Source organism: Amia ocellicauda, chromosome 6, assembly GCF_036373705.1.
Source record: "Amia ocellicauda isolate fAmiCal2 chromosome 6, fAmiCal2.hap1, whole genome shotgun sequence".
Taxonomy (NCBI): domain Eukaryota; kingdom Metazoa; phylum Chordata; class Actinopteri; order Amiiformes; family Amiidae; genus Amia; species Amia ocellicauda.
This window is the reverse complement of record NC_089855.1, coordinates 42438494-42462260: the sequence shown is the minus strand read 5'-3', so window position 1 is coordinate 42462260 and position 23767 is coordinate 42438494.

Below are 23767 nucleotides of genomic sequence, written 5' to 3'. Positions count from 1 at the left end.
TAAACATATAAATAAATAGTAATACTGGTGATATGTAAAAATAGGAAACGAATAAATTAAAAAAATACAAATAAAAAAACTCCTGACTTACACTCCTATATACATACGCATACACACATATATCTACATATATACACATATATGTAAGCATCCATATATCTACATAATTTTTAGAAAATGTCCATATATATCAGTATATTACTACATTTATACAGGGGTGATTTTCAGATGTGGTAATAGCTAGTCACCTCCTGCAGTGGTTTCTTTGTTATGCACAGTTACTTATCTTATAAGTGCAGATGAGGTTGAGCAGGTGTCGGATCTCCTGCAGCTCCCCGGTGTCGGCCACTCTGCTGACCGCTGCTGCGTAGTTGCGCTGGCTGTGCTGCTGGGCTGTTCTGTCCATGTTGTGGATGGGCTCTAATCTGGGTCTGCTGTCCTGTGGTCGGGCGTATATAACTGAGATGAATATCATGGCAAAGTTGCAGCCATTTACAGAAATCAAATCTCAACTCCAAATTACTTAGGAATGCAACTACCCAGGTCTGTTTGTTGCCAGAACAATGTCTCCAGCGACGAAAGGATTAACAACCGTTGGTGTCATGAATCCTACCAATGACGACTGCCATGTCCCAAGTAACACACCACTGGGAAATTTTTACTCTCTGATAAATCAGCGAGGTGAAGAGTTCCAGGTTATTGAGGCTACTGTGCACAATATCAGGCAGACAGAAGGCACAAAGTTACCCACAGTGGACTTCAGTCAGTCTAAATTGAGTGATCCACAAATGGACCAGCTGGAGAACTTACTTTTGAAGTATTGTGATGCGTTTAGTTCACATGAACATGACTATGGCTGCACAGATGCTGTAAAGCACCACATTCGAACTGGAGATGCCCTACCGATCCGCCAACATGCTTACAGGACTTCTCCAGCTTTGAAGCAGGAAATAGAAAAACAAGTTCAGCAGTTGCTGGCCCATGACCTCATTGAGGAGAGCTGCAGCCCTTGGGCTTCACCTGTTGTTTAAGTCAAGAAAAAGGACGGCAGCTACAGATTTTGCAATGACTTCAAGAAATTAAACCCTGTCACTATACGGGACTCGCATCCCTTACCACGGATTTCTGAAGCTTTGGACAGCCTGGCAGGGGCATGCTGGTTTAGTACCATGGACCTGTCAAGTGGTTATTGGCAGGTTCAGCTGGCATCAGAAGACCGGGAGAATACCGCATTTACCACCGGCAGCGGCTTATACCATTTTAAGGTCATGCCAATGGGACTGACCAATTCACCACCTACCTTCCAACGTTTAATGGAGCTTTTGCTTCGTGGTCTACACTGGAAGATCTGCCTCATCTGTTTGGATGATGTTTTGTTTTTTAGCAAAACCTTTCCTGAACATCTGCAGAGTTTGGAAGATGTCTTTCTTCGCTTTTGAAAGGCAGGACTAAAGCTGAAGGCCAGTTAATGTTAGCTTGCACAGGATGAAGTCTCTTTCCTGGGACATGTAATCACCAAGGGTGGTCTCAGACCACATTCCAGGAAGCTGGACAAAGTGAAAGATTGGCCAACACCAAGAACACCTACTGAGGTGAGAGCTTTTGTGGGTCTCTGTTCCTATTACAGACGATTTGTTAAAAACTTTGCCCTAAAAGATGCAAAACAGGTATGTTCTTGTTGTAATGGATTATTTTACATGCTATGTGAATCTCTTTCCTTTAAAAGATCAGTGTGCAACAAGTGTAGCTCAATGCTTGTTTGAAGACTTCATCCGTCAACATGGTATACCTGAGACCATCCACACTGACCAGGGCAGACAGTTTGAGTCTGATCTGGTGAAGCAGCTGTGTAGCAAGTTGGGAATTGAGAAGACAGGAACATCTCCGTACCATGCCCAATCAGATGGCATGGTGGATAGACTGAACCGGACATTAAAAGACCAATTAGCTAAATACATCTACCAAAATGGAGGAGAATGGGACAAATACCTCTCACAGGTGGAACTTGCGTACAATTCAAGTGTACATTCCAGTACTGGATATACTCAATTTTTCCTTGCTCATGATCGGGAACCTTGTCTGCCTGTGGACGTTTTGTTGAACTGCAGTTCATTCACTACTCAAGCAACTCCGGGCACACCAGCTGCTTATGCCCAGGATGTCTTTAACCGCCTGTCACATGCTTTTGACATGGCCGCTGAGTAGTCGAAAGAATCTAAACTACTGCAAAAGACTCACTATGACTTTTAACCCCTATGCTGAAGGTGATCTTGTTTTCCTTGATGATCCTGCCAATCAAAGGAATAAACTTGCTCCTAGATGGAAAGGGCCATATAGAGTTCTGAAGAGGTTGGATAAAGACGGTTGTCCTGGCGTGACCTATGAAATCACTGACCCAAAAGATCCACGATCCAAATCATGGATTGTATATTATAATCTGCTGAAGGCATACAAAGGTCCTTGGTCTGACTTACCTGCTCATCCAGAAGCACCTCCACAGCTGTTTAGAGATCCTGATGATGCACCTGTCAGTCCGCCATCAACACTGACGGCTTTGTCTGGAGACGTCCCTTACCCACTTCCAGTTCCAGCGAGCTCCAGTCATCACTCGATGCCGTCTCTCTCTCTTCTTTCTTCCACAGCTCCTGTCCAGAGGGATATGCTACCTGTTCCAGGTGTTGTTCCACAGCCTGCTCTAGCACTTGAGCCATGCCCAGGTGTCACCCATTCTTCCAGCCTTCGGGATGCCCAAGTCACAGTGCACCCAGAGACTATGTCTGTTCTCTTACCTCAGCGACCCCAGACTCCTGTGGCATTACCTGCTGGATGTACCTAGTGGTCGTAAAGTTATGAAACCTGACAAGTTTAAAGATTTAGTTATTTCGTAGTACATACCTGTTTTCATGTTACATTACAGTTCAATTCAGTAATGGCTTCTAATTTGTCATTCTTAAAAAAAAAAAAAAAAGTTCCTATTGAACTGACATACATCTATTGTGATTTAATTACTGCAACATCAGTTTATCATTTGGAAAATCTAAGTGTGTATATATATATATATATATATATATATATATATATATATATATAAATGTAACATTAGAAATACTGTATGATTTATTTAATTAAGAAACGAGGACGTTTTAAATAAAGTGGGGGAAGACTGAGACATTAGTCTATTATTGAAAAAAATAAATATCTATGAAAAGGTATCGTAAATGAAATTAGAAACACTTTATACATTATTTTACTTTATATCAGGGAGAAATCGCTATGTGTTATGTTGTTCCCCTAAGAACATATTTCAGTTGCTTGTTGTAAAGCCGGACAGGTTAGAGTGACGCACGTCTTTGTGTTCTGGATAGAGAGGAGGTGGCGCTGCACTGCTGTGCTCGGCATTGTATTTGTAACTGCAACTTGGGCTCCAGCACCGGCACCATGTCGGTGGAAAAGCGCTAAGTGAGCTCACACTGAGCTCAGTGTAATGTCTGCTCTGGAGAGCTCACAGTGTGACCTAGTCGTGAATTCACGTCTTTACTGGGTAGTCCTTGACAACTTAATTGACTCAATTCTTGGGCTTAATTGGTCAAAATGACCATTGGTTGAAGGTACTCAGGGACTGATGTGTAGAGAGACTTATTAAACCTGCAGGATTGTGGTTTTCCCAGAACAGAATTAACCATTTACCACAAAGGAACATGGTAGGTGCTATTGCAACATGGATTACACAAAAAAATTGAAATCCAAGTATGTAGTGGTCCTTGGGCCATTGCGTGGTGATCCAGATCACTTCAGCACGAATTTTGAAGTGGTCTGGACTACAACTCCAGGTAGCCAATACTTTGTGGTTAAAAAACTTAATTTAATCCCTGTATTGTACGGAATTATAATAACAACTGTAAAACATAAGATAAGGGCCTGATAATAAATACAATACACAGGGACCACTGCTCCTTCTTCCAGACCAATGTATAGCCCACTTTTCTTTTAAATTATGTTTAAAACAAAATTGAGGAAGCAGTGGTTAGTTCTGAATCAAACATATTGACCCCCTCACTCAATCTGTAAGTCCTGCAGCAAACATTGGAATATGTATAGATATTTGCACAGACTGGTATAAATGTCCCTAATAAATAACCAAATGCCATTTTTGTTGTTTCAAATATGCCCAATATCTTACCAGTATGTCCGTTTAGTATGTCACAAAGGTTCCCTAAGCATGATACGAATGTTCCCTAGTTCATGTTACAGATGTGCCCTAGCACTTCTCTCTCTCTCTCTCTCTCTCTCTCTCTGTCTCTCAAATTAGTGCATTTGTATTGTCAAAGCAATTGGACATGCAAACATACATACATACATATGGAAAATAATGAATAAAATTATCAATCACAATAAGATGTAATGAAGTACAGAAAAACAAAATGTAATAAAATGTGATCTTTAATACACACAAATATGTATGGCTGGTCGGAAGCGTCTTGGACTCGGGTTCCTCTTCATTACTTATAACGCTATTGTCTTTTGTTTAATCTTTCCATGGAGGGGAACGTGGATGAGTTTGTACCATTCTTGGGAGGCTCTGCCTTGTTGGGGCAGAACTGTGATCCAGGTGAACAGCAGATCGGGCATAGGTGGGCATGTGGGCGGAGGAGGAGGAAGGCCGGTCAAGCAAATAAGCTTGCTAAGGTACGCAGCAGCAGCAAACAGCACCCCCATCCAGCCAGCCAGGCAGTCTGGCTGGCAGTGACTGAGTGGTTGACAGATGGCAAGCAACGGAATGCACGTGCTCTGTGATGTCATAGCAGTCAGCTCAGAGAGAGGCTTGTGATGTCATCGCTGAGCTGGCTGGCTCTGTGTGTCTTGCTGGCTGTGTGTGTGTGTGTGTGTGAGAGAGAGAGAGAGATAGAGTGTGTGTGTGTGTGTATGTGTGTGTGAGTGGGTGGCTGTGTTAGTGTCTGTCTGTCTGTCTGTCTGTCTTTCTGTCTCTCTCTCTCTCTCGCTCTGTAGATGCATCATTGGGAACATATGTAACAACCTCTCTTTTTGATATCCAAAAATGTGAATGAACGTATTTCACGTGGGTTTTGCATTGGTTGGAAACGTTTTAAGATTATTTATGAAGTGTAAATTGGATTTGTCACAATTCTCCGTAGTTTTCAATGTATGTGCCATTCAGTAGCGTCCATGTTTCAGATGTGTCCTATGCAGTGGTAGGGTCAATAAAATGTTAGTAAAATTTTATTTTAGCAATTATGGAGGAAGAAATGGAAATAGAGGGTCCTCACTAATTATCTAATTTACCAACAACGTTTAAAATTAGGTCTTGCGAAGCTGCAGAAAATGCTGTATAATTGTATGTGTGTTCAAACACCAGCTGCTATAGTCTGATAGCTTTTGAAGACTCTGTATAGGAAGTTGAAGAAAGTGTTTTGTGATAATTATATAATGTTTTATATTATTACAAGCTATAGAAGTAGTTTTGTATATACACTGAGCAGATTAGATTTAGCAGGACAAGTAAAGGGTCAACAAGGTTGGTTTGTTAGAAACTCCTGTAAGTAATGAAAGATTACACAGTGCCGAAATAGCCTACAGCTGTCTGCTGAGAATTTGTTTATGACTGAATTGTTTCTCCAGACAGGGAGGAATTGTTTTTGTTAAACAGCGATTGACACAAGGTAAATGAAGACCGTGGGATCGCATCTTCCTAGTGCACATCAAAGACAGACATCTGCTTTGGATCCATCACCTCTTTACGGGAGGACAGATCGTAAAACGGAGCCAGACCTGTATCTTCTGATTGGATGAACGGCCATAAGATGTTACGTCATTTTTCCAATAAAGTTGTACTCATGTCTGTAAACATTAAGTCTCACTGAAGGAATTATTCCTGACGTGGGGCTTCCGAGCGGCTCGATTAAAGTTCTGTTTGCTTTATCTCCGCGACTTCTCCACTTATTTCTGACACGGTTCTACAACTTGGCATCACGAACGAGGATCTGAACTTGCCTCCACTCCCGGGACCAAAGCATGGGTGAGTACCTTTAAAATGACCACCCTGTATATTTAGATTTGATCTCGGGATTGTGTGAGGCTCTCAGATTGTAATTTAAAGAGAACCTGTGGAGAGGTAGAGGTAAAACAAACAGAAAGGTTGACTGTACAGCGGAGGATCACAGTAGGGTGAACTCCAGGTAAGACAGATCTGTGGGGAGAGATGCCAAGGGAACCGAAAGGTACGACGAGGCCTGCTGAGCCCCAGGTTAAGCAAGGACATCCTTGTACGCCAGGGCCATAGTTAGTGGCAGTCAATAACCAGACGGAACCAGAGGTACATAAAGTCCAACGTTATAGCCCCATCGTTGGCAGAGATAGGATTGGCATAATGGCGTTAAATAAGTGTCTGTATGTGAATTCCTACAAGTTTTAATTGTTAAACTTAAAATGGTAAAGGCAAGATAAAAAAACGACAAAGTTTTCATAATTCTTTGTCTGAATAATAAGAATTTAGAGAAGAAATTGATCATAATAGATCAAGAAAACACCAAAGTAGTGTATTTCAAAGATTATTTTACATCTGATTTTTAATAATAACAATATAATAAATTAATAAATGCTAAGGGCTGTTTGAGACACTGCAGGGTCAACAAAACACGCCACTAATCTAATATCTGAATTATCTTTGGATGTCAATCTGTATGTGCTTTGTGTGTTTATGTATATATATAGTCTGAAGGTTATGTAAGGTAAATGTCTGTTTTGTATGCTTTGTATTTTTAATATTGTGCATAGTACAGAATAAGACTGAGAAGGGAAGTAACCAATAATTTCAGAATTATATTTACAATTACGCAGTTATTGATGTTTTAACAACAGATTAATGAGGATTTAGACATTTAACTGTATACAGAGTGCATAAAGCATCAGAAATTAGAAATGAATAATGTATCTATTATTAGAATAATGTTAAAGTAATACAAAACATACACTAAATACATAGATTAATAATACTAATAAAGTAAATAAATAGTAATGGTGTCCTCTAAGCCTCAGAAGAACAATAATTTGTTTGTTAAAAATCATATTATGGACAAATTCTGTAAAGTCAAATTAAAGGAAACTAAAGGCTGGAATCCACAGGAGCAGCACTCTGGTGCAGCCCTGAGTGACAGCCTGATGTAAAACCCATAGCAGGAGAATGTAAACAGTATAGTGACATATTATAGTCTTATTTTAGACAATATTTGGTTATTGGTGCATAGCATAAAATACCTGAAATAAAAGTTAAAATTGGACTTTGGATTTAAGATGAGTGAATTAGTCAAAAGGTAAGAATTTTAAGGATACTATAGAAATATAAATTATGAGCATTGAATAAGTGAGCTAAAATTAGTATTGCATAATTTTGAAGGAGAAAATAAAACTTAAAAATACTATTAGAATGAGTTTTACCAACCAGAAATAAAAAAATAAATGTTGAAAATTGAATTAGAGCTAATTTTTGTAATGGGAATCTGAGGAAACAGTGAAATTTGGTGAAGATATAAATACATAGATAACCAGATACTCCAGGAAATTAAAGGTGTGGTCATTTGGTAGCTGTGAGTTCCACAATGAAGAGTTTTTGAAATCCCCAGATATAAGATCCCTAAATACAAGGTGTAGGTAAGAAATGAACTATTGATCAGTTCAATCTGGCTTTGGGAACAGTTCTTCTGAACATGTACCGGTGTAGATTGGACTTCAATAGGAGGAAGTGACACAATAAAGACATATATGAGCCGTGCAGGCGGACAGTCTTAGTGCCCACGCAGGTTCTTCATTGGGGAAATCATTGACTGAACACATTTTTTTGAAAATTTGTTTTCCTGAGGTATCTGGGAATCATTATTGAAATCAATTAAAATGCTTATTTTCTAAAAATATATTTTATTAGGAAAATATCTTAATCTGTTAACTCAAATAATGGAGCGAAATATGTGTATAAATACTAATAATACATGTCAATAAATATAACTTGAATTGTCTAGTAAGAAATTAGGAAAAGGAGAAAGAACAGCTGTTAGGATACAGAGTGATGTTTTCAGAGGGGGCGTTGGGGCAGTGAAAGTGTCTGTGAGGTCAGCTCCCCACTGAGAGAGATAAGAGAGCTGCCTTGTAACTAAATACAGATGTACTACTACAAACCAAGCAACATTGTCAACCGATTGTAATGTCCTGGGAAATCGAGAATAGTAACATTACTAATGCTAATAATACTGATGTTGATACAGATAAATAGAAGAATAACTACTATTATCTGTCTTCACAGGAACCAGCAACAATGAATTTCCCTCACATTTAGTCCAAAGGTTCCCTACTCACATGCCATGACACATCAGTGCATAGTCTCCCCTCTCACATTGGCCTCCGCTCTAAGTGCTGCAGCCCATAATCCATCCTCATGGCCACTGATGCCAGTGTGTGTGGATGGACAGGAGGGAGGGGGATGGTGGAAACATACGATGCTTACCATACTCTGGTAAAAGTAATAAACCAACAAACTCTGCTGATTCCAATTGACAACAGGAGGGTGGCGATGTCCAGGAATAGACGGACAGATTATTAACAATGCATTTCTGATTGATTTCAGGTGCTGAAAAATAACAATTTTATCTTTCAGGAAAAGGCCTGAAGAAACAATATGGAAATAGATTGGGAAGAAACATGAATAGTCATACAACTCCAACCTCTTTTAAATCTAAGCACAAGGATACAGAGTCTGGTGGGACTATGGGCATTTCATGAACTATCCTTTCCATAGTTTATTAGAGTGACTACTGGATTGAAAGAATTGTGCTGTTTGGATGTGTGACTGAAGTGTGAAATGATATGTGATGTTTCAATGTGATGTAAGTGGATACACACTGAATAATGCTACAATGGTGTATTGTATTATTGTATATTGGAATTGAGTGAAAAACTAGTTCAAAAAAAATGTATGTGATAACAAAGCCAATGCTTTGTAATGAACGAATAATACATATTTGCTCTAGTTAAAAAAAAAAGGTTATATTGCATAATAAGTCTATTGGGCGATAGAATTGGCTTTAGAGCAGTGCCAATTTGGTTCTAACTTTTGGGAAATATAACTATTTACTTCTTCCGGTTTTGTATTCCTATTTTGCAAAACCGTTTCTAGGTGCTCAAGTCTATCAAATCAAAAGTCCCATCTTCTGGAAACCTTAACTTTCTGTCACCTATTGTCCAGTCAAACCATCGCGCACATCTTCACTCCATAGTTATCATACATATATCTGACATGTGTACCTTTGGGTGGCGGGTCACCCATTTTACTGGAGCCGTTACCACGCATTTTCTATGTAACGTTTTGTACACAACTACCAAGACATACAAGCACACAAAATAATAACAAAATGACAGGGGAAAAAAGAAAAAAGTAAAAAGAAATAAAAATATAACAAAACAAAACACAAATTAAAATAAATCCTATATACGAATAATAACAAACATGTTTTTCAATATGTTTGCATTTATATAACTTGTATATAACTTCATGATGTTTCTTCATTTACCATTTATGGTTCTACAAAACACGTGCATTTATATTATCACCGGCATATCAGATATTGAACAATTTTCTTGTTTCTAATTGTAGGTCAAACCTACCCTGCAGTTTTACAGACACACTTTTGTCTACGGGAACCCAAACAGGAAGACACAGTCCTGTTTCTTCACAAAGAAGAAGACACAGTCAAGTTCATGGTAACACTAAGAAACTTTGTTTCTTAACAAGCAAGAAAACATTTCCTGCCTCAAGTAATTGATATAAGGCAAGCAACAACGTTTAATAAAATATAGATTGCGTTACCTGATCATCAAAGGGCCAGGCGAGCAGACAAGTGAAAGCAAAGCACCGCAGTAGGGAATTTTTCAAAAAGGTTCCTTTACCTTTTTCTATTTTGCTGGCGCGGTTTTGCTGGTCATTGGTCTAGCCATTCCAGTCCTCTCTGTTAGGGTTAGCAATCCCATCCTCGTCGCCATGTAATGTGGAAGAAAAAACATCTTCAATCAGGTTGGAACGTTCGTTGCAATGCCTTTAATACACGCAGCGTGGAGAGGAACAGTGAATCAAGAAGATCCCAAAGTCGCTCTGCCTTCATTTAAAAGTCAGAGGCTTTTATACACAAAAAACAAAGATCTGGTTACAATCACAGAGTCATTACTATATTATCATTAGAGAGTTAGCTAAGCAGAATATATATCAGAGTTCATAGGTCAACACATGGATTAGGGGGCAGGCACTTCAATCATACTGTTTGGACATTGTCTCCAAGGTCCACATCGTAAATAACGAACAGAAAACAAGCTACCTTCTGGCATGTCCTCCTGGCTTGACCTTATCTTTCTTAAGTATACAAGAGAGTAGAATAGATATGAGGGAAAGAATTCTAACTTTCCTTCCACAGTGCCCAACACCTACCAGCATGTCCTTTTAGTATGTCACAAAGGTTCCCTAATTAGTTTTACAAATGTTCCCTGTATGTTATGAATGTACCCTAAGCATGTGACGAATGTTCCCTAGTTTATGTTACAGATGTGCCCTAGCACTTCTCTTTCTCAATTCAGTGCATTTGTATTGGAGGGGAAAGTGGATGAGTTTGTACCATTCTTGGGAGGCTCTGCCTTGTTGGGGCGGAGCTGTGATCCAGGTGAACAGCAGATCGGGCAGAGCTGGGCATGTTGCTGGAGGAGGAGGAAGGCCGGTCAAGCAAATAAGCTTGCTAAGGTATGCAGCAGCAGCAAACAGCCCCCCCATCCAGCCAGTCAGGCAGTCTGGCTGGCAGTGACCGAGTGGTTGACAGACGGCAAGCAACGGAATGCACGTGCTCTGTGATGTCATAGCAGTCAGCTCAGAGAGAGTTTCGTGATGTCATCGCTGACCTGGCTGGCTCTGTGTGTCTTGCTGGCTGTGTGTATGTGTGAGAGAGAGAGAGAGAGAGAGAGAGAGAGAGAGAGAGAGAGAGAGAGAGAGAGAGAGAGAGAGAGAGAGAGAGAGAGAGAGATTTTTAGATTTTTAACACCTTTATTTTACTAAAAAAAAACAATTAAAACAAACTAGAAACACATAAAAGACATGAAAAAAACTCCCGACATAAAAACACAGTCTATTCTAAAAACGCTCAATAAAAACCACTACACACGTGCTACCTATAAAATATTCAAGTGAATTAAACCAGTTGGTTTAAATGTCCAAAGTATATGGCACAGAGGGCAGCCCCGACACCCCACATCTGCAGAAAAGTGTCCAGGTCTCCCGTCAGGCTGTAGAAATTGTAATCCAGTCGCACTCTGGAGCTTACGAGAGACCTGAAGAGGGAGAGTGCACACTGTTGCTGCACGCGCTAAGTCTGACTTCTCCTACTGCTCAGGATAGTCAGCTTAGCCTGCCCCACTAGAAGTTTGCTAAATGACAAACATGTCTGTGGCGCTGCTTGTACTGGACTCCCAAAATAAACACAGAGCGTGAGAAAAGGAGGCCCAGCTGCTTGAACAGGCTCTCCAGTGCAGTGAACAGCAGCTCTAATCTAGGGCAGTGGCAGAAACAGTGAAAAAGTGTCTCTTTCTCCCCGCAGTGGGGGCAGGTGTCACTCACTCGGGGGTCCAGTGTATGTGCAAAAGAGTTTGTTGCGATGACGCCATGCAGAAGCCATGCAGAAGCGGGGGCTTGTTCAGGCTCCTCCAGGCTGGGCAGGCATCTTCACCCAGAGCCAGGTGCTCCCTCCAGGGGGTGTCAGGGAGGGGCTGCAGCTGCTGATGGTGCAGCTCCCTCACACTGAGCTGTGGAGACAGACACACTACAGAGACTGTGAGGCGACAGAAGGCGGCCTGATGAGCTAGGGGGGACTGAGAGACACAGACAAACAAGGGGAAAGACGGTGTCAGGGTCCTTGGGCCAGCAGTGCTGCGTGAGAGCCTGGAAAAGCCGCTCCACAGCGCCTATGGGAAGGGCGTTCTGTACTGCCCAGAGAAATCTGGTTACGACTCTCAGTGACCTCATACCCAGCCTGGCAGCCAGGCTGTCGGCACCAACCCACTGTCCCCTGTTAAAATCCAACAAATCCCTCAGCCGGATCACGTCGACCTTAAGCAGGACTGACCTGAGGCTGCTGGAGAGCAGGAGTGGACAGCTAAAACCGGGGTTATACAGCAGTGGCTCCTCTAACAGCCAATACAGACTGCTGCCGCCCCAGCCCCCTACCCAGGGAGAAGCGCTGCCACACCTCTAAAACAGTACAATAAAAAACAGGCAGGGAAGGAAGTATATGGGGACGTGTCTTAAGTAAAAACATGTGTCTGTCATAACAAGTGTCCAGGGCGGGAGACACTGGGGATCTGGAGGGTACAGGAGCCTCTGAGCTGCCTGCAGACGAAACCCCTGTCCCCCCTCCTGGAGCGGCAGGTACAGCACTGCTTTGCGCACCCAGTGCAGCCCGTCCCAGAAGAAATCCAGGAGCAGGGTCTGTATCTGGGACACTAGGGCCGGTGGGGGGTCCAGACATGCATAAGTGTGCCAGAGCATTGAGGCCACCAAGATATTAATAACAATTGCTCACCCCCTAATGGAGAGCTGGGGCAGCAGCCAGCGCCATGCCCTCAACCGGCCCAGTACCCTCTCCAGCAGGCCAGCCCAGTTCTCCTGCGTCTCCCCCAAAGTCACACCCAGCACCCGAGGGCCTGAGTGAGACCACTGCAGCCCCGCAGGGAGGGCAGGGGGTGCAAAAACCTCCCACACCCCAACCAGATGAGCGGTGCTCTTGCCCCAGTTGACCCTGGCTGAGGAGGCCCTGCTGAACTCCTCCAGACTCTCCCACAATGACCTGGACGTCTCGCTGGCCAGACTGTGTGTCTCAGCAGCATAAGCCAACACCCTGACCGCCTGCTCTGGGTGACAAGGGATGGACAGCCCAGCTAGCAACTGCCTCAGCCTGTGCAGCAGGGGCTCGATAGAAAGGGAGTATAGCATCCCTGACAGACTGCAGCCCTGTCTGATGTCTCGATGGATGTGGATATGCTCACTCAGGCCACCATTGATCTTCAGCACAATAAACACACGACAGTACAGCAGCTGAATAAATTCTACGAACCGCGGGCCGACACCAACTGCTCTCAGCACCTGAAACAGGCACTGCGGCCGGCATGATGTCTCTGAGCCGCTTAGCCAGAGCCTTAGACAGGATCTTATAGTCCTGACACAGCAGCGCCACTGGCCTCATGTTCACAATGGAGGACAGATTCCCCTTCTTGGGCAGCAGGGTCAGAATAGCTCTACGACAGCTAATGGGCAGCAGCCCAGCTCACAGGCCCTCCTGCAGCACTGAGAGCAGGTCCGGGGCCAGCTCAGTCCAAAACTCTGAGAAAAACTCCACAGTGAGCCCATCCAGCCCCGGTGCCCAGCCCTTATTGAGCTCTTGCATTGCACAGGTCAGCTCTGCTAGGGTTAGTCGGGCCTCTAACCCCTTGACCCCATCCTGTGGGACCTTAGGCAGACCCTACAGAAACTGCTGCTGCTGCTCCAGGCTGCCCGGCTCTGCGGAGTACAGCTCCCTATAGAACTGGGTGGCATGACTACACATCTCTTGCCCATCCTGTAGCACGCGGCCCTCAGCCGTCCTCAGGCAGAGCATCACCCTGTTCTGCTGCCGCCTGCATTCTATCCCAAAGAAGAACTTGATGGGCGCATCCATCTGTGTCAGGCTCTGGAACTGCGAGCGCACCATTGCTCCTCGAGCCCGCGTCCTTAGCAGCTCTGACAATGCCTGCTGCATCGCATTGAGGTCCTCTAATGCCCCTGAATCTCCAGAGTCCAAGGCTCGGTGGAGCACCTGAATCTCTCCTTCTAACTCCTTCATAGATTCATTCAAGCTGTCAGTCCTATGCTCTGTGTACTTCTGGCAGAAGAGCCTGGTCTGAACCTTGCCAATGTCCCACCACTGTCTCAGGGAGGCAAACCTAGGGCGCTCTGATCTCTGCCAAAAGAAAAGAAAAGAATTACAAAAAATCCTGTCCTGCAGCAAGCTATTATTGAAAAGCCAGTAGGCACTGCGCAGCCAGACAGGAGGCAGGGTGACACTCACAGTGATGAGACAGTGGTCAGTGGTCAGGTGGGGGTGATATGGCAGCCACCGATCAGATTGACATGATGTCTAAAGGTATAAAATCTATCCAGCCTGGCTAGCGACATAATGCTAGAACCCGGCCTCACCCAGGTGTACTGTTTCACCTTTGGGTTGGCATTCCTCCAGACATCGACCAGATTGTGCAACTGTGTATTACCTTCCAGCTGTTTTGCCGACTGTGGACTGGGCTCCAAATGATTCCTATCTAATCTATAGTCCACAGTACAGTTCCAATCACCCCCCCAAAACCAGGATCTCCTCAGCCCCACAGTCTGCTAGCGCTTTGCTGAGCACCGAAAACACTGACAGTCTGTCTCTCACAGCATTGGGGGCATAGATATTAATAAACACTGTAGCATTATGTTGGGTGTATTTTTATAAGAGCATTTTAGCTCTGAGCTGAAGCACTGACCTCTCCCCCCAAAGTTATCAGATTTTCTTAACTCATCAGCTTGGAACTGGTTTACATCAAGATGACAGTTTCGGGGAGGATGGCACCACAAATAGGCCAAATAGTTTGGAATCCTGCTGTGGGATGTCTGGAGAAGTGGGCCTGTAGGTAATATAACTCTTTGAACTGGAAATCCAATCTCACAAACTCAAGAACCAATCACCTATTGATCTGACAGGCGTATACAGAACAGCACACGGTCTCGCTCTCTCTCTCTCTCTCTCTCTCTCTCTCACCTGAACCAGAAACTCGCTGCCACAGCTCAACCTGAACCAGAACCAGAAACCAACTAAGTCTTTGCCAGCAACAGAAGAGTTAAACTGGGAGAAGGAGATTGAGTCGTACGAGGAATTCTTTTAAAGGACTTTATCAAATAAAGAATTTTACAGACTGCGCTGCCCGCCTGTGCCCACCTGATCAGTGGAGTTTTTACAGCTGGACACGTCGACTGTATACGAAAGTGTCAGTCATTTAAATAGCTACTGAGTCTTAAGAAACTCGATCCTTGGAACGAACAGGGCCCTGCTTTCCTCAAAGACTTTGTCTTCAAGTAACTATGGTGGAAACCCTGCTTACAAAGAAGATTTTGTGCACAACCTTGGAGCCTTCAAACCAGTGGAAAATCGGTTTGGAAAAGACTACATTCGCGAAACCCCAACTTCCAGGTGCATCGATTGAGTGGAAGTTCTTGGACAAAGCCGAACTGGACTGCCTTTGTTCCAAACCACACGGACCTCGTGCCATGTGCTGTTATCTGAGCCCGAAGCCAGAGAGGCCTCTCTGCGACGAAGTTCAGATAAGTTTAACAGTTTGGAGTTCATGATTCATGACATTTGAGAAATAAATTAGAAATGTTAATCTGTGATTCATAACTCTAGAATGTGTAATATCATTTAGTTTTCTTCAATATAAATGTGTGTTGCATTAAACTGTTTTGTTGATAATTTTAGAAATAAAATCTGTCAACGCCGAGAAATATCTTCTCATTCCTGTTTAACTGTTTAGTCTGAAATTGACACAAGTTAATAGACACCAGATTATAGGTGGCCCTGCCTATCCTTAATCATTGAATAATAATCAAGTAATGATAGGATCTTTCTCGGCACCTACGTAAATGAGACTGATATATACATAACGAGAAGTTACCTGACATAAATACTATCCTGCGTAGTTATTTAATGTCTGACTAACAATACTAATGAGAGACTCACCTTCGTCTTACTAACCGGTATTGTGGTCAATGTGTTTATAACCTTTTTTGTTTAACCATTTGTGTGATATCATATGCGATCACATGGTCTTTGATTTGGTCAAGGAAGTGATTTGTCTTTGAGTTGTTGATCTAGAGATGAATGTTAATTAGTTTTGCCCTTTTGTATAATTGGTGTAGTGCTACAATTAGTCTTTGTTTTTGAATAAATTTGACAATTTATATCTTTGGAATTGGAGTCTGCGTCCAATTATTACAGAAATTGAGTTCTACAAGATTCCAGGATTCGTGATAAGGTGATACTATAAATTCACTTCTTGAATTGAAATTTATAAGTGTACCTTACGCTACAATAAACAGAACTATTATTTTGAAAGTGTGCAATTTGTAGCCGAAACCGAAGCACACCGGAGCCCCGGAGCGCGGACGGAACAGAGTCGGATTAGCTATCAAAGATAATAACTAATAACACAAATAGACACAGACAATAATAACAACGGTGGTGACAGCACAGCCGTGAAGCCAAATAACCGAGCAATAATAATTGTTAATAAACAATTGTAAGAGAATTTTGAATGCTCGTTTTTTCAGTCAATCTAAATAAATAGTTGAACTGAAAACTCATAGGTCTATTGGTTTCTCTTTTAAGATTCTTTTTAGAGGGAAGATGTGGTCAAGTCACAGATGTGCAATAATCATTTATTTTGACAAAAACAGGAAACTAATATCATTCAATTATAGTACTGAAAATAAGTAATATTAAGCTTCTGCTGGATTACAGTAAAAAACAGATAATACCCATTTTCTTCTTTCTCCTCACAGTACAGCTTATAGGATGAAGAAGTTAAGAGAACTCAAATTCTCTTTGTTTTCCCTTTTATAAGGTTTCCTTCCAACCAATAGCATTTTGCCACCACCATGACTTGGGTGCTTTATGATAATGTAATTATGAAGTGGGGGTCCCTTCGAATTTGGCTAGGAACCGATAAGAGGACAGGTCCCTTTTGGTCTTCTGGACATACAGACAAGGTTACCAGGGGCTACCAGAGGCTACCAGTGGCTACAAAGGAACTGTCCATTGCTTATATTTAAATAAATTCTGTTATCCAATCAAAAAACATAACAGCCATTACTGTTATCTGTGTCTGGTGTACTATACGCTCCTATACTGTACTATCAAGAGTATGCGCTACACACATTCATATCGGTTTCCTCTTTAAGTAAAGATGACATTTAAAAACCTTTACATTAAATCTTCTATTTAACATTTAACAAATTTTATAATTGATAATTATATATATATATACAGTATGTAATTACATAATTATTTAAAAAGCTATAATTCTTCTAAATAGTTATTTCTGTTCTAATTATTGTAAATAAGCAATTATTTTTAAAAGAGAAGAGTCTGGAATAAGAAATTATGCAGGTTTTCCATTATGTAGAGAGGGAAAAAAAACACAGAAACTGCATGCAACTTCCATAACACACCATTTTGGGCAACACAAATGTTCCCATGTAAATTAGACTGAGTTGACTATCTAATTTACATAGAGGACATTTAGCACCCCCTGGATGTGCCCTGGATGTGCCCTGGATGTGCATCCCACAAATCTCCATCAACTGCAAGATGCTATCCTATCAATATGGGCCAACATTTCTAAAGAATGCTTTCAGCACCTTGTTGAATCAATGCCACGTAGAATTAAGGCAGTTCTGAAGGCGAAAGGGGGTCAAACACAGTATTAGTATGGTGCTCCTAATAATCCTTTAGGTGAGTGTAGATTGGACAGATATGTTGTTTGTTAATGAAATGGTCATTATCTGGTCCGGTGTCACGCTGAATCCAGTGCCCCTACGAGTCATGTGTCCCGGGTTGGTTTGCGCATGAATAAATTCATTTTCTTAGCACAGGGCGAGTTACACAAAACATACATATTCTACAGTAAGAGAAGATCAAATACACAGTAAGATCTGTTACACTGATGTGCTTTGCGAGCGATCACACGCCAGCAGTTCCGACGATGTATTATTATTATTATTATTATTATTATTATGTATTTGTTAGCAGACGCTCTTATCCAGGGTGACTTTCAAAACATAGGAGCATTGCTGTGTGTCTGGCAACAGGGACAATGCAACAGTGATTTTAGACCTTCATCACAGACTTCATCAATAAGCACAATATCCCATCAAAGCATTAACATCACCTGAGATGGTCCAACAGTTTATTGATCTGCCCACAATTGTGCCGCAAAAACCAACAAAACAGTTGCATCCATAATCAATAGGCTAGCCAATTGTTTTTTAAATAAGAATAAAATTAAAGATACGCCACAAAATGAATGAAAATGTGAACTGTGTGCATGGTGACGAATGCATGTGAACTCATCTTGTATTTTAGTCAATACAGTGAAAGTGTCTGAAATAGCAAATCGGTGTAAATCCCTTAATGCATCAATACAAATAAATACAAATAAAAGGCTGATCTTAGCATATTCACATACTTCTATGTTCGTTTCTGGTTTTCTACATGTGATTTCGTGTTTTTTGTTTGGTTTTTACAATGTATCTGTGCTGTGTGTAGACGTGGAATGAGTTTGATTGTGATGTTAAATAGGGTTTAGAAACACAGTCGCCTCGGGGCTGATTATTATTGCTGTGTTTCTTCACTTCTACTCAAATACAAAATTGAGGAAGCAGTGGTTAGTTCTGAATCAAACATATTGACCCCCTCACTCAATCTGTAAGTCCTGCAGCAAACATTGGAATATGCATAGATATTTGCACACATTTCTCTCTCTCTCTCAATTCAGTGCATTTGTATTGTGAAAGCAATTGGACATGCAAACATACATACATACATACATACATATATATGGAAAATAAACAATACAATTATAAATCACAATAAGATGTAATAAAGTACAGAAAAACAAAATGTAATAAAATGTGATCTTTAATACACACAAATATGTATGGCTTGTCGGAAGCGTCTTGGACTCGGGTTCCTCTTATAACGCTATTGCCTTTTGTTAAAGCTTTCCATGGAGGGGAACGTGGATGAGTTTGTACCATTCTTGGGAGGCTCTGCCTTGTTGGGGCGGAGCTGTGATCCAGGTGAACAGCAGATCGGGCATAGGTGGGCATGTGGGCGGAGGAGGAGGAAGGCCGGTCAAGCAGATAAGCTTGCTAAGGTACGCAACAGCAGCAAACAGCCCCCCCATCCAGCCAGCCAGGCAGTCTGGCTGGCAGTGACTGAGTGGTTGACAGACGGCAAGCAACGGAATGCACGTGCTCTGTGATGTCATAACAGTCAGCTCAGAGAGAGGTTCGTGATGTCATCGCTGAGCTGGCTAGCTCTGTGTGTCTTGCTGGCTGTGTGTGTTGAACCGTCTTAGAAATAAGTGGAGAAGTCGCGGAGATAAAGCAAACAGTACTTTGATCGAGCCGCTCGGAAGCCCCACGTCAGGAATAATTCCTTCAGTGAGACTTAATATTTACAGACATGAGTACAACTTTATAGGAAAAATGACATAACATCTTATGGCCGTTCATCCAATCAGAAGATGCAGGTCCGGGTCCGTTTACGATCTGTCCTCCCGTGAAGAGGTGATGGATCCAAAGCAGATGTCCGTCTTTGATGTGCACTAGGAAGATGTGATCCCACGGTCGTCATTTAACTAGTGTCAATCGCCCATTAACAGAAACAATTCCAGCCTATCTGGAGAAACGGTTAAGTCATAAACAAATTTACAGCAGACAGCTGTAGGCTATTCCGGCACTGTGTAATCTTTCATTACTGATAGGAGATTCTAACAAACCGACCTTGTTGACCTTTTACTTGTCCTGCTGAATCTAATCTGCTCAGTCTGTAAACAAAACTACTTCTAATGCTAGTATTAATATAAAACATTATATAATTATCACAAAACACTTTCTTCAACTTCCTATACAGAGTCTTCAAAAGCTATCAGACTTTAGCAGCTGGTGTTTGAACACACATACAATTATACAGCATTTTCTGCAGCTTCGCAAGGCCTAATTTTAAACATTGTTGGTAAATTAGATAATTAGTGAGGACCCTCTATTTACATTTCTTCCTCCATAATTGCTAAAATAAAGTTTTACTGACATTTTATTGACCCTACCACTGCATAGGACACATCTGTAACATGAACGCTACTGAATGGCACATACATTGAAAACTACGGAGAATTGAGACTAATCCAATTTACACTTCATAAATAATCTTAAAACGTTTCCAACCAAGGCAAAACCAACGTGAAATACGTTCATTCAAATTTTTGGTAAACAAGAAGAGATTGTTACATATGTTCCCTATGATGCATCTACAGAGCGAGAGACAGAGAGAGACAGAAAGACAGACAGACAGACAGACACTAACACAGCCACCCACCCACCCACTCACACACACTCTATCTCTCTCTCTCACACACACACACACACATACACACAACCAGCAAGACACACAAAGCCAGCCAGCTCAGCGATGACATCACAAACCTCTCTCTGAGCTAACTGCTATGACATCACAGAGCACGTGCATTCCGTTGCTTGCCATCTGTCAACCACTCAGTCACTGCCAGCCAGACTGCCTGGCTGGCTGGATGGGGGGGCTGTTTGCTGCTGTTGCGTACCTTAGCAAGCTTATCTGCTTGACCGGCCTTCCTCTTCCTCCGCCCACATGCCCACCTATGCCCGATCTGCTGTTCACCTGGATCACAGCTCCGCCCCAACAAGGCAGAGCCTCCCAAGAATGGTACAAACTCATCCACGTTCTCCTCCATGGAAAGCTTTAGCAAAAGGCAAAAGCGTTATAAGAGGAACCAGAGTCCAAGACGCTTCCGACCAGCCATACATATTTGTGTGTATTAAAGATCACATTTTATTACATTTTGTTTGTCTTTACTTTATTACATCTAATTGTGATTGATTTTATTTGTTTATTTTCCATATGTATGTACGTATGTATGTTTGCATGTCCAATTGCTTTGACAATACAAATGCACTAAATTGAGAGACAGAGAGAGAGAGAGAGAGAGAGAGAGAAGTGCTAGGGCACATCTGTAACATAAACTAGGGAACATTCGTCACATGCTTAAGGAACATTCATAACATACAGGGAACATTAGTAAAATGAATTAGGGAACCTTTGTGACATACTAAAAGGACATACTGGTAAGATGTTGGGCACATTTGAAACAACAAAAATGGCATTTGGTTATTTATTACGGACATTTATACCAGTCTGTGCAAATATCTATGCATATTCCAATGTTTGCTGCAGGACTTACAGATTGAGTGAGGGGGTCAATATGTTTGATTCAGAACTAACCACTGCTTCCTCAATTTTGTTTTAAACATAATTTAAAAGAAAAGTGGGCTATACATTGGTCTGGAAAAAAGGAGCAGTGGTCCCTAAGACAATTCTTTTAGTTTTTTGACACAATTCCTAAAACCCATTTTCTTTAAAATATGTTATCAATTTGCATTAATAGATCATCCAAACTACAATCATACTAATCATGAAAATGTTCATATTATTATATTCTAAGGGTTCTAGTCTATTGTGTATTGTAATTATTATCAGGCCCTACTCTTATGTTTTACAGTTTTTATTATTATTCCGTACAATACAGGGATTAAATTAAGCATTTTAACCACAAAGTATTGGCTACAGTTATGATGCCTACTTCACTGTTCATATGCATACAGTTTCTGAGGTCTGGACCACTGCACAGTAGTCCCTGGAGTTGTAGTCCAGACCACTGCAAAATTCGTGCTGAAGTTATCTGGATCACCACGCAATGGCCCAAGGACCACTGCAAACTTGGATTTCAATGTTTTTGTGTAATCCATGTTGCAATAGCAACTACCATGTTCCTTTGTGGTGAGCTGGTTAATTCTGATCTGGGAAAACCACAATCCTGCAGGTTTAATATGTCTCTCTACACATCAGTCCCTGAGTACCTTCAACTAATGGTCATTTTGACCAATTAAGCCCAAGAATTGAGTCGATTAAGTTGTCAAGGACTACCAGTAAAGACGTGAACTCACGACTAGGTCACACTGTGAGCTCTCCAGAGCAGACATTACACTGAGCTCAGTGTGAGCTCACTTAGCGCTTTTCCACCGACATGGTGCCGGTGCTGGAGGCCGAGTTGCAGTTACAAATACAATGCCGAGCACAGCAGTGCAGCGCCACTACTCCTCTCTATCCACCACACAAAGACGTGCGTCACTCTAACCAGTCCGGCTTTACAACATGCAACTGAAATAATATGTTCTTAGGGGAACAACATAACACATAGCGATTTCTCCCTGCTATAAAGTAAAATAATGTATAGAGTGTTTCCAATTTCTTTTACGATACCTTTTCATAGAAATTTATATTCTTCAATAATAAACTAATGTTACAGTCTTCCCCCACTTTATTTGAAACGTCCTCGTTTCTTAATTAAATAAATCATACAGTATTTCTAATGTTACATTTTTATATATATATATACTTAGATCTTCCAAGGGATAAACTGATGTTGCAGTAATTAAATCACAATAGATGTATGTCTATGTATTTTTTAAGAATGGCAAATTAGGAGCCATTACTGTATTGAACTGTAATGTAACATGAAAACAGGTATAAACCAAGAAAGAACTAAATCTTTAAACTTGTCAGGTTTCATAACTTTACGACCACTAGGTACATCCAGCAGGTAATGCCACAGGAGTCTGCGGTCGCTGAGGTAAGACACAGTCTCTGGGTGCACTGTGACTTGGGCATCCCGAAGGCTGGAAGAATGGGTGACACCTGGGCATGGCTCAAGTGCTAGAGCAGGCTGTGGAACAACACCTGGAACAGGTAGCATATCCCTCTGGACAGGAGCTGTAGAAGAAAGAAGAGAGAGAGACGGCATCGAGTGATGACTGGAGCTCGCTGGAACTGGAAGTGGGTAAGGGACGTCTCCAGACAAAGCCGTCAGTGTTGATGGCGGACTGACAGGTGCATCATCAGGATCTCTAAACAGCTGTGGAGGCGCTTCTGGATGAGCAGTGTGGTCAGTGTGGATGGTCTCAGGTATACCATGTTGACGGATGAAGTCTTCAAACAAGCATTGAGCTACACTTGTTGCACGCTGATCTTTAAAAGGAAAGAGATTCACATAGCATGTAAAATGATCCATTACAACAAGAACATACCTGTTGCCTTGAGAAGTGACTGGTAGCTCGGTGAGGTCAGCAGCAATTTTCTGGAATGGACGATCCACCACAATAGGTTGTAAAGGAGCTCTAGCTTTTGGTGTTGGAGCACTGCGAGTCTGACATGTAAAAACACTCTGTACAGAACTTGTAAATGTCACGTGACATGTAAGGCCAATAGCAGATTTTTCTGGCTCTCTGCAAAGTTCGTGCAGTCCCTAAATGTCCACTGAAGACATTTCCATGCAGGTGAGTGAGGGCTGTCTGAATGAGGGATTCAGGAAGAACCAATTGGTAAGTATAGGCTTTCTGCAGAAAGTTTTTAATTTCTTGACAGAGGATCCCATTTTCCAAAGTCAGGCGAGGAAACTCATACCAGAGCTTTTTCAGAGCTGACGGGGAGTTTTTGATTCGTCGTGCAGTAGGTCTTCGGTTATCCATTTCTTTCCATTTCATCACAGTTCTCAGAATGACATCCGCTTGTTGTTTCTGCTTCAGTTCATCAATGTCTATTGCTAAATCTTCACAGGTTTGTCTTACAGGAACAGCTTGTTCAGGCTGTAATTCAGAAGACCAACTGTTTTGCATCTTTTTGGGCCAAGTTTTTAACAAATCGTCTGTAATAGGAACAGAGACCCACAAAAGCTCTCACCTCAGTAGGTGTTCTTGGTGTTGGCCAATCTTTCACTTTGTCCAGCTTCCTGG